We start from the raw sequence: 13,361 nt of genomic DNA, 5'->3' as shown, positions 1-13,361 counted from the left end.
AGTATTAGAGTACTCGTCCACGTAGTAGCAGTGATAGACTAGCTCCATGATAATTAGTACTTTGTCATTAGCTTCTATCACAGGTCCACTCTACGCATTCCAAATGCGCTTGTACAATTAGAGTAAACGGACTGTTTACTGGCTAAGGCAAGCCATCCTCCATTAGGATCTATTGCACAATGATCTTATCATGATAGAATGCCCAGTTCTATCAAAAGATCAAGAGTAATATTTTCTTGCTTATTAAGTACCCATGATTCATGCCTAACTGTGAAGAACGACCCATCACATGAATCACTTACTTAATAGCATGGACACCTTTCCAACAATTAAATGCAAATAATATATGTGCCATAAACTGAATAAAAGAAACATCATTACCATAAATTAAACAAAACATGTCTTTAGGGCATACATTTCCAACAAAAACTCGCTACACTCCAGCCGCAAATAAGGGTAAAGCCATTGCAACGAGTTCCAACACTTCCAAACGACCACGAGCTGATCTTCCCTCATATCCAATCTACCTCACTACCAAAGCAGAAGAAAGGGCCTAAGTGATAAAGTCATGGCCTCTCCACAGAGAGCGAGAAGTTGACCTTGCTAGCATCAAGATCACCGGTGTTTCTGAAGTAATTCATGCCAGGCAGTGGAGCAAACTTTGTGCCATGCCTCACAAGATCTATCCCTCCGTGGTTCGAGAATTCCTTTCCAATTTCAATGATAACATCCTTGGCGGTGACGATGAAGATGAGGATACTCACGCTTTCCATACATATGTGCGAGGAGTGTGGGTACCATTCAGTCCTGACGTCATCCAGCACTTTTATCAAGTGCCCTCAGGGACAGATCTCACTGACATAGAAGACTGGAATCAAGTGGCTTGTTTTTGTTTTAATGAAGACGTTCCACCGGTGTGGCCTCGCCACAATGTGGTGCTCCATAATGAGCTAAACCTAAAGGCGAAGATGTTCCATTACATCCTATCTTCCAACATCGCTCCATCCTCACACATGACTGAGATATACCCTCCACGGATGCAGCTTCTTTATGCCTTGGCTACTGGCCATGATTTGAACTTTGGTGAGCGTATCTTCCAACAAATCGTTGCCCTCGCCTTGACCAAGGGTAATAAGAAGAGGATTTACTTTCCAATGCTCATCTCGGCATTGTGCAAGCACGCCAAAGTCCCTACATCCACATCTGAGCTCGACAAGACGAAGCCCGCACTGATCAATCTATATACTATCCGGCAATCACATACTTAGATTGCCCAATGCTAACATGTAGCTCGCATGCGAGACGCAGCAGCAGAGGCCGAGGAAGAAGATGAAGTCGAGCAGTACATGGAACCCGAAGCACCACCAGCAGTAAGACCACCACCCCGACGCCGACCTAGAAGAGTCAACTTCGACCCCACATTAGAGGCCATGCAAGCACAAATTCAAGACAATCAAGAGGAGCAAGATTGGCAATTTCACATGTTGCAAGCAGGCCTGGATGTTCTTAGAGCTGACCTTCGTACCCAGCACGAGGAGGTGAGATCCATGTTTGCCCAGTTGCTCTGGTCCCAGCCGCCGCCACCCCCCGAAGACCATTGATTTACTCCGACCATCACTACACCGATTCTTCTGCCCAGGTAACCTTCCTTCCTTTTTGATACTTTTCGAGCCCTTGGGATAATGGCTCATTTTAAGTTTGGGGGGAGGGTTTTGATGATCCAATCATGCATGATGTGTTCTCCTATCTAGTTGTATGGTTTTATTAAAATAATAATAATAATAATAAAATAAAAATTAAAAAAATAAAAATTCTTGTGTTATTGGGTAGACGTGCCATCAATGATGAAACTTATTTGGTACCATTTTGATGAAACGAGTAAAGATAGTGATGCTACTCATTTTGTTTTGTGATTCATTATCCATGTCAGACAAATGTTTGAGCACAAGTGTCAGGAGGTTAAATGCATAGGTTCCCATTTAAACTTTAGCCCTTAAACCAACTTTGTGAGTAACTCAATCATCAATCATTATGAAAAGAAAAGTTTGGGGAAGATTGAGCCATGATGGCAAATGTTGAGGAATGTGTTGACTCCGTGCTTTGTGTGGAATATGTTAGGCATACTAAGGGAAGCTAGGCAATGACCATAGGCTAGTGATCTAATCCCTATGTCACTATATCGTGCACCAATGTAAATTTGAGCCTGTATATATCTTATACCTTTCTTCGTAGCCTGAATGACTTGAGTGATTATGCCCATAGAGGTATCTTAAAACCTGGTGCCCTGGTGCGAACCCAAAAGGATTTGATCCTATGAACCCACAACCAATGCAAGATATACGCACCCCAAGAACGCTAAACACAGATTTGGATGATCCACACGAAACCCTTGGACACGAAAGAACAAGGACCCCGAATGTTGAAGACGCCACAAGGTTGATCAAGCCTTGATAAGTCGGTTAGTTCATAAAAGAACCCAAGAGAAGAGCACCTCTCAAATATGGAATTCCAGAAAAGTAAATCACTCATTCATTGATTGATTTTCAATTGTTGGGAGAGTACAATTTATAGAGAGAGTAAACACTTAGGAAAATACAAAAGACCATAATTACTAGCCTAGGAAATATTTAAATCTGATTTCCCACAAAATATTAAATCTCTAACTTAATTAGCCTAGAAACTCAAAGTATTAAAGATGCTTGAAAATATGAAAAGTCAGATTAGGTTTTCAAGATTAAATTTTCGTGCACCCATGTGGCTAAGATTTAAAACAACATGTGCAGCCCAAAATAATAAAGTACAAGCCCCAATGAGTCAGCCCAAGTGTCCATTATGGCCCAAGCTCTTCATTTAATAGTATTCTGGCTCAAAAGACTATCAACAGCTCCCTCTTCAGCCCATATAATGTTGATGACGTCTTGCTTGCTTTTTAGGTCAGAATCTTGATAACTTTGATTGGCCCACATATCTAGAACCAGCCCATTCAAAGCTTCTTTAAGTCTTTTAGCTCTTGCCCTTGTAATTGGCCCTACTGGAACATGCAATGGGTCACTTGAATGATTTGAGTCAGCTTGTTCTTCGTGATGATTCTCATCATGCCCCGTGGTCATCTAGCTTGGGAGTCATCGGCTGAAAGCTCGTTACAGGGGTCATTCATAAAGCTTAATGGAGTGAAGGCTTGCACATAAGATATCAAAAAAAAAAAAATCTCAATAATGGTGCCGATGTTTGTAACTCTTGGGGATTGAGAAAACTGGTGGGTTTGACTGTCTAGTGGATGTTAGCATGCCAAAGCATTCAAAATAAAAGAGATTCCTCACAAACCAAGACAACGCCATTTTTGGCTGAGTCCAACCAAACTTGAACAAGAAAGAAAAGAGTGATTGAGAGCACCTAGGAGCTGAATGAAAAGACCAAGTTTGGGGGTGGAGTGCATATTACGAGCGAGAAAGTGTACAGGACCATCAAGGGGTCGGGATACCAACAACCTTATGCATGATATTGTACCTGACAGGATTCGCACACACACACGTCAAAACATGGAATAAGTCTAAAAATAGTTGTGTAGCATTACTAGAAAACTCTGTGTGAATTATGAATGATACCAAAATCTGAGGCTACCTTGAAGGCTATCCAACTTGTAAGTGATTTTGAAATATTAGCTATTCTCTACTTGAGGGGTGATATATTTGAGTCAATAATTTTGCTCGGGACGATCAAGAGTCTAAGTTTGGGGGTATTTGATAAGTGTCTTTTATACACTTATTTTGGTCTATAAACTTAGCATTTATACATTCAATGAGCATGATTTCTACTTGATTTGGTTCTATATATGGTTATGTAGATGTGGAGCATGTGTTGAATACAACTTGGAGCAAAAAGAGTGATTTTGGTGCATGATGGGAGTGAAATAAAGCTTGGAGGCAAGGTCGGGTATCAATGCAAAAGAAAGAAAAAGATTATCAAGAGCCAAAAAGTGGAAGATGATAAAGCAAGAGGCTAAAGAAGAAGGCTAGCGGGCTTATAGCGGTATGCATACCGCTGTAGGACCGCTTTAAGGCTTAGTTTCTGGAGCTCACGGTCCTACAGCGGAATGCATACCGCTGTAGAACCGCTTTAGGAATTGCTATCTGGAGCTCATGGGTCTGCAGCAACAAGCATACCGCAGTAGGACCATAGTAGCGTTCTGAACTTCAAATTAAAGCTCGATTTCGGCCCATCTCCGTCCACATCAATGAAAAATGAGAGTTTTGACTATGCACGACTCTAATAACCCAAAAACCACTATATAAAGACTTATTCTTAAGGGTTTGGGGAGTTTTTGGGCATGGAAGAAAAGCGGACGAAAGATTGAAGACACTCGGGTTGTATTTTTCTTTTCCTTTTCAATTCTTTGCTATGGATTCCAAGTCTTTTCTTTTTCTTTTGATTGCAAGAATGCATTGCTAAGTGTTTCTAACTAGGGTGAATGATGAAACCTCGACTTCTAATGGTTTGATTTAAAGTTATTCGGTTTGTTATTTTCTTATCCATTCGGGTTGATTGTTTGCTATGTGCATAAGGTTGTTTTAATGCTTGATCACCATTAAAACATGTTTGTGATTTGTATTGTTTCGAGAGATTCAATATGGATTAGACATGGTAGGTAACAATGTAGGGTCCTATAATAGGTAGAGATACCGTTATGCCCTATGAAATCTTTTTGTGATGATCTCTGTGATTGAATGCATGTTTATATGTTCGAAGGTTAATTAGAGATAGTTAATCTCATATACATACATAGAACTGAATGACTATCGAGAGAGGCTTTTGGTTGTAATTGGATTATCGATTTTCAACCTAAGATAAGGAATAACAACAACTACATCCCACATGGTTAATTGCATTTTCCACATTTCTCATCATTACACTTCAAATCCTATCTCCAAGTGGCCAATGAATGCTTTCCACATGTCCTTAAGGATAAGGTTTGGAGACTTTTGCAAACTTGGAAGCTAAGTAAACTTTTCCTTAGCCAATCATGTAATGCCACCTCATAGGGTCATTATGAGCCATCATGTGACCTTATCTTATCTTCTAAGTGGTCAATGGTTGATTGCCATGTGTTATTGAAGATAAGGCTTCATCATTTCTCCCATGTGCATCCAACCCAAATGCATCACTCGTCTCTTAATTGAATTTAATAGAGTTTGGAATCCAAAGCTCCATTTGATTTGAATTTGAAATCCATGATACCTTGAAGAGATATTTTTAAGGTTTCAAGAACTACACCTTGGTCCAAACTTTTCGGGTAAGTTGCACTGAGGCCCTTGCAACTTGGTTCCCAGACTATTTTTAATTGCACTTTTTGGTCTTTGAAAAATGGATAAATTACACTTAGAACCCCAAGATTTTAGGTAAATTACACTTTTACTCGACTTCAATATTTACAATTTTGCCATTGGTTCAGAAATTGAACTTTTGCCTCAAGGCTTCTATAATCCCTTGAAATAACCTATTTCTCCAAGTATTAGAACCTAATAACCTCAGGTATTACATCATATTTGAGTTTGAAAATCTGGGATGTTACACATCCATCTCCATAAGCCTTATGATATGCCCAACGATAGCCCACGTGCAGCCTTGGTCTAGGCTTAACGAAATGATGTCAAAGCATAACCAATCTTTTTATGAGATGATCGTGACAACGTTAGATCCAAGGATTAGTTACATCCATCTCGTATGAGAATCCCATCAACATATAACCAAAATTAACTCTCACGGCGAGTCATGTCTAGTGACAGGTTCTCCAACATTGGTTACCTATGTACTTGTCTAGGCATCCCCATGCCTATGGGTGTGAGACCCCCATTGCTATCACATAGAAAAAACATAGCACATGCAAGTCTTACCACAATTGTCAATGTCCATCTTGATATTGCTACGACTTGGGACATTTAATGATGATTTCTAAAAACTGTGATGCATAATCTTACATCTTTATAGATTAATCACAGTATACATCATATGGACTTTTATCTAGTTTCATTCAATTTTTACAATAATAACAAAAAACTAATAGAATGACTTTTTATAAAATTAAATAACTCTTTATTCAATAATAAATATGATTACAAATGTCAGTGTACAATTTTTCCAATCTGATTGGGTCTAGAGCACCTGTACTAACAAGAGGTACCTTTCTCGACGAGAGAGGATCCATTTATAGTGCTTTTTACCATACATCAGGGATTAGCATGCATGTCGTAAGCATGAGGAATGTAGACCTTGGTCAAATTCGGATGGGCTTAAGAGCAATCTCCCTAGGAGGACTTAGTGGCTTAGAGAGTTCTCCGAGAGAAGGTAAGCCTTACAGCGAGCTGCATGAGCAGGTTCTTGTCCTCTAAGTGGCTTGCTTGATTGAAATCCCAGGATGACAAGGGACACTTCCAAGTATTGTTTATTATTCTAAATTTGGCATGATGTCTCCAAGATTACATCCAGATTGTGCAAGGAATGGATTAATTTCTCTTAGAGGAGTTATGGTGCTATTGGAAAGGGATATAACTTGATTAATTCCTCCTTTTTCACTTAGTTAATGACGTACTTATCAGATACTTGTTTAATTATGACATATTGTATAGTTGCTTAATTATGCCCATGCAACGTGCGTATGTTGTATGTAAAGTGCAGTTAGAAATTATATAAGACAAGCTAAGGGAACTTAAGGAATGTGTAGCCACCAATTGAGGATGTATATTATATTGGTATATGTATATTATATGTACATTTTGGTTGAATTGAAATTAGGAATTGGGAAGATGGTGGTAATATGCGTGATTGCAAAAGGGACATGTTCCTTTCTGACCAAAGGGAGCGGTCAGAGATGGGATCGCAACGGCAGGTAGTGAGCTCTAGCAACGGGTCCGTCCCGAGAGGGGACGACTAGCACCTGCAAGCACTTCGATACTCAAGTAAGTGAGGGAGTAAAGAAACGGTAGTGTATCAGCAAGTTAGAGGGCAAAACATACCTTGGCTCTATAAAAAGCTAGTTGATGTAGGAGGAGGAGACGTCCTCTGCATGTGTGCATCGTGCATCTGAAAGTGATGGGACTGAATATCCGGTGCCGATAGAGGTTCCCAGGTGGCATAATGGTGTCAACGGGACCCTCATTAATGTGGACGGCATCAACCATTAATGAGGATAGGATCTGAGGTGGGCGCGCAAATATCTAGTAAAAGATGTAATGATGTTACGGCAGGCTGGCGCAGGACAAGGATGGGTTGAGATTAGGCCATGAGGGATGGGCTGAGAGAGGGCCAAGAAGGATAGGCAGAGAGAGGGCCGTGAGGGATGGGCTGAGAAAGGGCCAAGAGGGATGGCCAGATTGGGCCCGGGAGGTGGACCGAGATTGGGCCCGAAAGGTCAGTCGAGATTGGACTCGGACAGTCCACAACCCCCCAAGTCAAATGCTCGAGAAACGAGCGTTTGAGCTAGCGAATAGAAGCTTAGGTAATTTGCTGCATACGCTAGTTTTGGAGAGTTGGATTGCCATCAAGATCTGGCCAAGGTGGACGGCTAAGCTGACGCATGGTCTTGTTTGAATAGATGTTGCTTTCTGAAGGTATCTGAAATCGACTTGGCCTCTATGGAAAAGTAATTTTCCTCATGCGTTGATCCATAAGGCATGTGGGCTTCGGGATTCAAGGCATTTTACCCGAGAGGTAGAGGTGTTATAGGTGACAACTGGTAATTCTTTGGATGTGTGATCGGTGATGACTCCATAGCAGTGGATTCACGAAAGATGGTTTTTGACCGTCGGATATGTCGTAAGCATTATTCAACAATCTTTACAAGGATCCCTTTTAGGCTAGGTTCTCCTCACTCTTTAGCAAAAAGAAGAAGTGTGTGTGGAGTTTGTTATATCATATTTTTTGGTATATGAGAAAATGTGCTTCATGTAAAACCTTTCTTAAAATGAAAAATCTTGTTTGTGAAACTCATTTCGAAATAAGCTTTCATATTTCAAAACATGCTTAAATGCTTAAATGCTTGAAAAAATCCAAGTTCATGTATGATGTTTCGAAACCAAGTTTCTATGTTTTGAAACATTGTTCTGTTATGTTTCTATATATGTTTCGAAATGCATTTTGTCTAGGTTTCAAGGTTTGCTAAATCTACTTATCATATTTAGAAACCTATTTGAGTTTAAGCAGTATGTTTCGAAACCTTTGATAGTATGTTTCAAAACCTATGTCTCTATTAGCAGAGCATTTAAATACTTTGAGTTGCATATGCTTTGAAAGAAGTTTTTGAAGTATGTTTTGAAACCTCTTCTCTATGTTTCGAAACATTTTACTATGTCAGCAGAATATTTGAAAATCTATCATGCTTTTGCTCTTTAAATCAAAAGTTTTTTTTTTTTTAAAAGTCTCTTTTGTCTTAATCTCCATACCTTGATGTTTTTAATCTCAAATGTTTTGTAAGTGGAGAATAAAACAAAATCATTTTGTTTTAAAAGATGTCTCCCACTCATTCTGTCTCTTGGTGCATATCCAGCTATAAAGCTTGTATGTTTCGAAACATGATATCTATATTTCAAAATCTCTGTGTAAAAATGTGTTGTTTCGAAACCTATAATGTATGTTTCGAAACTTACTTTATTATCTTGTCTCTAACGGTTATAATTAGCGAAAACTCTATCTCTTTGATATATATATATATATATCAGTTATTTGAAGACAAGAAGTACCTCTTACAAATATACACAAGTTTACACATTTACAAGAGATTTTTTCCATAAGCACAAACAAACAGAACTCTTTTAACAAGCTCTCAAAGAAGATCCTTTCAATCATTCCTTGGTGTGCATTGTGGTGTGAAGAGGAGAAGTAAACTGAAACCATCATCCTTTCAAGCTCTCCTCACTCCATACCAATAGCTTTGCAATAACTATTTGGTAAGGTATTTAAATACATTCAAATTGTAAGGTTGTAAAAGATTAGTGTTATTTATCTTGTTGTAAAGTTTAAGTTAAGCGCGTAAAAACTCATTGTGTAAGGTTTTAGGGTGAACCGTGGTTAAACCCTTGGTGTCGTTGATTGCTAGTGAAAGTGATTGTGTTTGCAAATCCTTCAAGTGGGTAAGCTTGAAGGTAGTGGACTAGGCGGGTGCCAAAACACTATAAATCTCGTGTGCACTTGATTTCTCAGTCTTAGTTGTTATTATCTTTGTTCGTGCTTTCAAAAGAATCGTTTTTCAAAAGATAAAGGAGTTTCAAAATTACCAAAACAGAGAGGAAGGTTTTGAAACATATCATAGTAGGTTTCGAAACATACTCATCTATATTTCGAAACATACTTACAAAAAGGTTTATTTCGAAACATACTTCCTCATGTTTCGAAACATAGTGTCCTACATGCTATAAGTTTTTTAATCTATCGAAAATATACCCAAATCCCAATTCAGCCCCCTCTTGGGATATACTTTCCAATATAAAAACTAACATTTGGTATTAGAGCACAAGGTCTCTAAGTGTTTTGTAGGTATAACCACCCAAGAGCAAAGATCCAAATGGCATTCGACATAGACTTCAAGTTGGAAGGACAAAATGCCTCAAGGCCACCTTACTTCGATGGTTTGAACTACATCTATTGGAAAACAAGAATGAGGTATTTCTTAATGCAAAATACTGAACTATATACATGTATATCTAGTACGGTTACATTACCGAAACCTCCTATGGACTTGGAATGAACAACAAAAACACACTAATGAAACAAATGCTAGAGTTGTCAACATATTACATTGTGCATTAAGTCCAGCTGAGTTTAATAGAATAATTTCATGTACTACAACAAAAGAAATTTGGGATCACTTAGAAGTAACACATGAAGGAACCAAGAAAGTGAAAAGTACTAAAATTGCAATTCTTACTAGTGAATCTATTAAGGAGATGTTCACAAGGTTTAATGACATTGTAACAAACTTGCAAGCTTTAGGAAAAACAATAACAACCGAAGAAAAGGTTCATAAGATCTTAGGAAGCCTAAGTTGGGAACCTAAAGTCACAACCATAGAAGAAGCTAGAGACACATTTACACTTACAATGGATGATTTATTAGGCTCACAATTAACTCATGAGATTAAGTTAAATAGAAAAGAATCAAATAAGCACAAAATGAAATCCTTAGCATTCAAGGCCAGAGAAGAAGATGAAAGTGAAACAAGTGATGAAGATGAAGATGAAGAATTGACTTTTCTCACAAAACGTTTTAACAAGTTTATGAGAAAAGGAAAATTTCCCAAGAGAAAACCATATGAAAACAAGAAATTTTCTAAAGATACTCCTTATGAATTAAAATGTTTTGAGTGTAAGAAACTAGGACATATCAAGGTAGATTTCCCTTAATACAAAAAGTTGAAAAAGATCAAGAATAAGAAATCATTAGCCACATTGAATGAAGAAGACTCCCTCTCTTCCGATTCAAGTCAACAAGAAGAAGCAACAAATTTTTTCCTTATGGCACGAGAAGAAAATGAGGTAACTTCATGTTCATCTAGTAGTAATTCTCTTTCATTTAGCTCTTTGCAAGATGAATACATTTTATTATTAGACACATATAACAAGGTCCTAGCCAAAAACAAAATTCTGAAAAATATCTCAATAATCAAAGAAAAAGAATGCAATGATCTTAAAATTGCTTATGATCACTTAGAGCAAATTATTGAAAAAAAGAATAAATAAAATACAAACTTAAAGATCAAATTTTTAGAATTAGAAAAGAGAAACAATGACTTATTAGATTCATTTGAAAAATTATTAGAAGGAAAGAAAAAGATAAAAAAGATTTTGGGAAATCAAAAACCGTTTGGAGATAAAAGAGGGATTGGATATACAAACGATGTACCATCTACTTCAACAACTAAGTTTGTTAAAGAAAAGGCTTTGAACATATCCCCACCATTTAGAAAATATGTTGCTTAACATAATCAAGGTCTCTATAGGAAAACAAGTCTAACTTGTCATTATTGTAACAAGAAAGGACACCATATCAAGCAATGTTTTTATAGAAAAAATGCTCATAGATTAAATTTGAATTGGATTCCAAAAGTTAATAGTGATGTGATTGCTAACTTTGATGGACCCAAGAAGATTTGGGTACCAAAAGTACCAATGTGATATGTTTCTTGTAGGTAAGCTTGGCATCCAAGGAAGGAAAGAAGAAGTGGTATCTTGATAGCGGATGCACCAAGCACATGATGGGAGACAAGGATCAATTCGTCTCTCTCACCTACAAAGAAGGAGGTAATGTTGTTTATGGAGACAACTTTAAAGGTAAAATCCTTGGCTATGACATAGTTGGTTTAAGTAGAACAAAAGTTGAAAATGTATGCCTAGTTGAAGGTTTAAAACACAACTTGCTAAGTATAAGCTAATTATGTGATAAAGGACATAGAGTCACTTTTAAATCTAGCAAATGTAAAGTTTATGATTTGAAGTCAAATGAACTTATTTTTTCTGGAAATAGATATGGAAATGTATATGTTATTTGGCTTGATGATGTTGTGTTTAAACATGAAAATTGCCTTATTGCATCAAATTCAAATTTGTCTTGGTTATGGCATAAGAAACTAGGACATGCAAGCATGAGCTTAATTGAAAAATTGGCTAGAAAACAACTAGTTAGAGGCTTACCCAATATAAACTTTAAAAAGGATCATGTATGTGATACGTGCATGAAAGGAAAACAAACTAGATTGTCATTTAAATCCATAAACTCAGTTATCACAACTAGATCTCTAGAGTTGTTTCACCTAGATTTGTTTGGCCCTATGAGAACTCAAAGTTTAGGAGGAAAGTCCTAAACCCTAGTTATAGTAGTTCGATTTCTCAAGGTTTACATGGGTGCTATTCTTAGGAAATAAAAGTGATGCTTTTAAAGCATTCTCTAGATTGTGTAAAAGACTTCAAAACGAACAAGAATTAAAAATAAAGCAAATAAGGAGTGATCCAACTTTCATTCGGAGATGCCTATTCTTTTCAGGGTAGACAGTTACAACAGGTCAGCTGAGCTGCCCTGGTCTACCAAAACCTTCTTTATCAAAAAATCCGTGACGACAACCGAAATTACCATGGGATCGTCAGGGTGCAGATCTACTCCTTCAAGATCTTTATCCATGAAGCAGATCGCAGGGTGTTGGGCCATTCTTCTTGGTTTCTTCTTAGTATTGTCTATTATCATGACGGCATGAGGGTATTGCCCTTGTGCCGAGCTTGGCACTCCGTTGGTAAAACCTTTAGAAATGGTGTTGACAACCCCAGTTATCCGATTGGCTGGTGGGTCGAAGCTGGAATGGGTGCCGGCAGTTATGCGGTGGTGGTTGTTGCTTAATCCTTGGCCATAGGCGTTTCCAGTTCGTGTCATGGTGCGATAACGGGGAGGTTGGTTTGAAAGGCTTTAGTGAACTTATGGAGTAGGTAAATTTTACTGGGCCCCACGGTGGGCGCCAGATGTTCCTTCTTGACCAAAAGAGGACCATTGGAGATGGGGTGCAGGCTCCGGCAACAGGTCTGTCCAGGGAGTGGCTAGCACCTACAAACACTCCAACGCTCGAGTGAGTAAGAGAGTAAGGAGAGATAGTGTATCAATAGGTCAGAGGTCAGAACACACCTTGGCTCTGAAGAAAGCTGGTTGATATAAGAGGAGGAGATGTCCTCCTGCATGCATGAGTCGTGCGTTTGCAGGTGATGAGACTGACTATCCAGCGTCGATGGAGGTTCCCAGGTGGTAGCATGGTGGTGACGGGACCCTCATTAATGTGGATGGGATCCGCCATTAATGAGGACAAGATCTGAGGCAGCCGCGCAGATATCTAGTGGCGATCACAATGATGCCGTGGCAGGCTGGCACTGGGCCAAGGCTGGATCCAGAGGGAGGGCCGAGATTGGGCTTGAGGAGAGAGCCGAGATTGGGTTTAAGGAGAGGGCCAAGATTGGGCCTTAAGGAAAAGGCCGAGATTGGGCCTTAAGGAGAGGGCCAACATTGGGCCCGAATGGTCCAATTGTAAGTAGAGTAATTTTATTATTTGTTGTATTCGGCACCCATCAAATTTTTAGTGCTATTGTTGGAGACTAGTTATCATTAAATTTGGTATAATTAAAAAAATAAAAAAATAAAAAAATAATTTATTTATTATTTTTATTAAAAAATTATATTAATATTAACTTTTAAAAAATATTTTATTATTATTATATTTTTATTTATTTTTTAATGAATTCTAAAAAAATATTATATTTTTTATTATTTATTTTGTTGATTTGTTATGGCTGTGTTATTGATGAAGTAGAATGTATGTGAGGAATGATTATGATATTATG

The sequence above is a fragment of the Diospyros lotus genome, chromosome 7 (assembly GCF_014633365.1).
Source record: "Diospyros lotus cultivar Yz01 chromosome 7, ASM1463336v1, whole genome shotgun sequence".
Taxonomy (NCBI): domain Eukaryota; kingdom Viridiplantae; phylum Streptophyta; class Magnoliopsida; order Ericales; family Ebenaceae; genus Diospyros; species Diospyros lotus.
The sequence above is the reverse complement of the archived record's forward strand: the minus strand, read 5'-3'. Positions refer to the sequence as shown.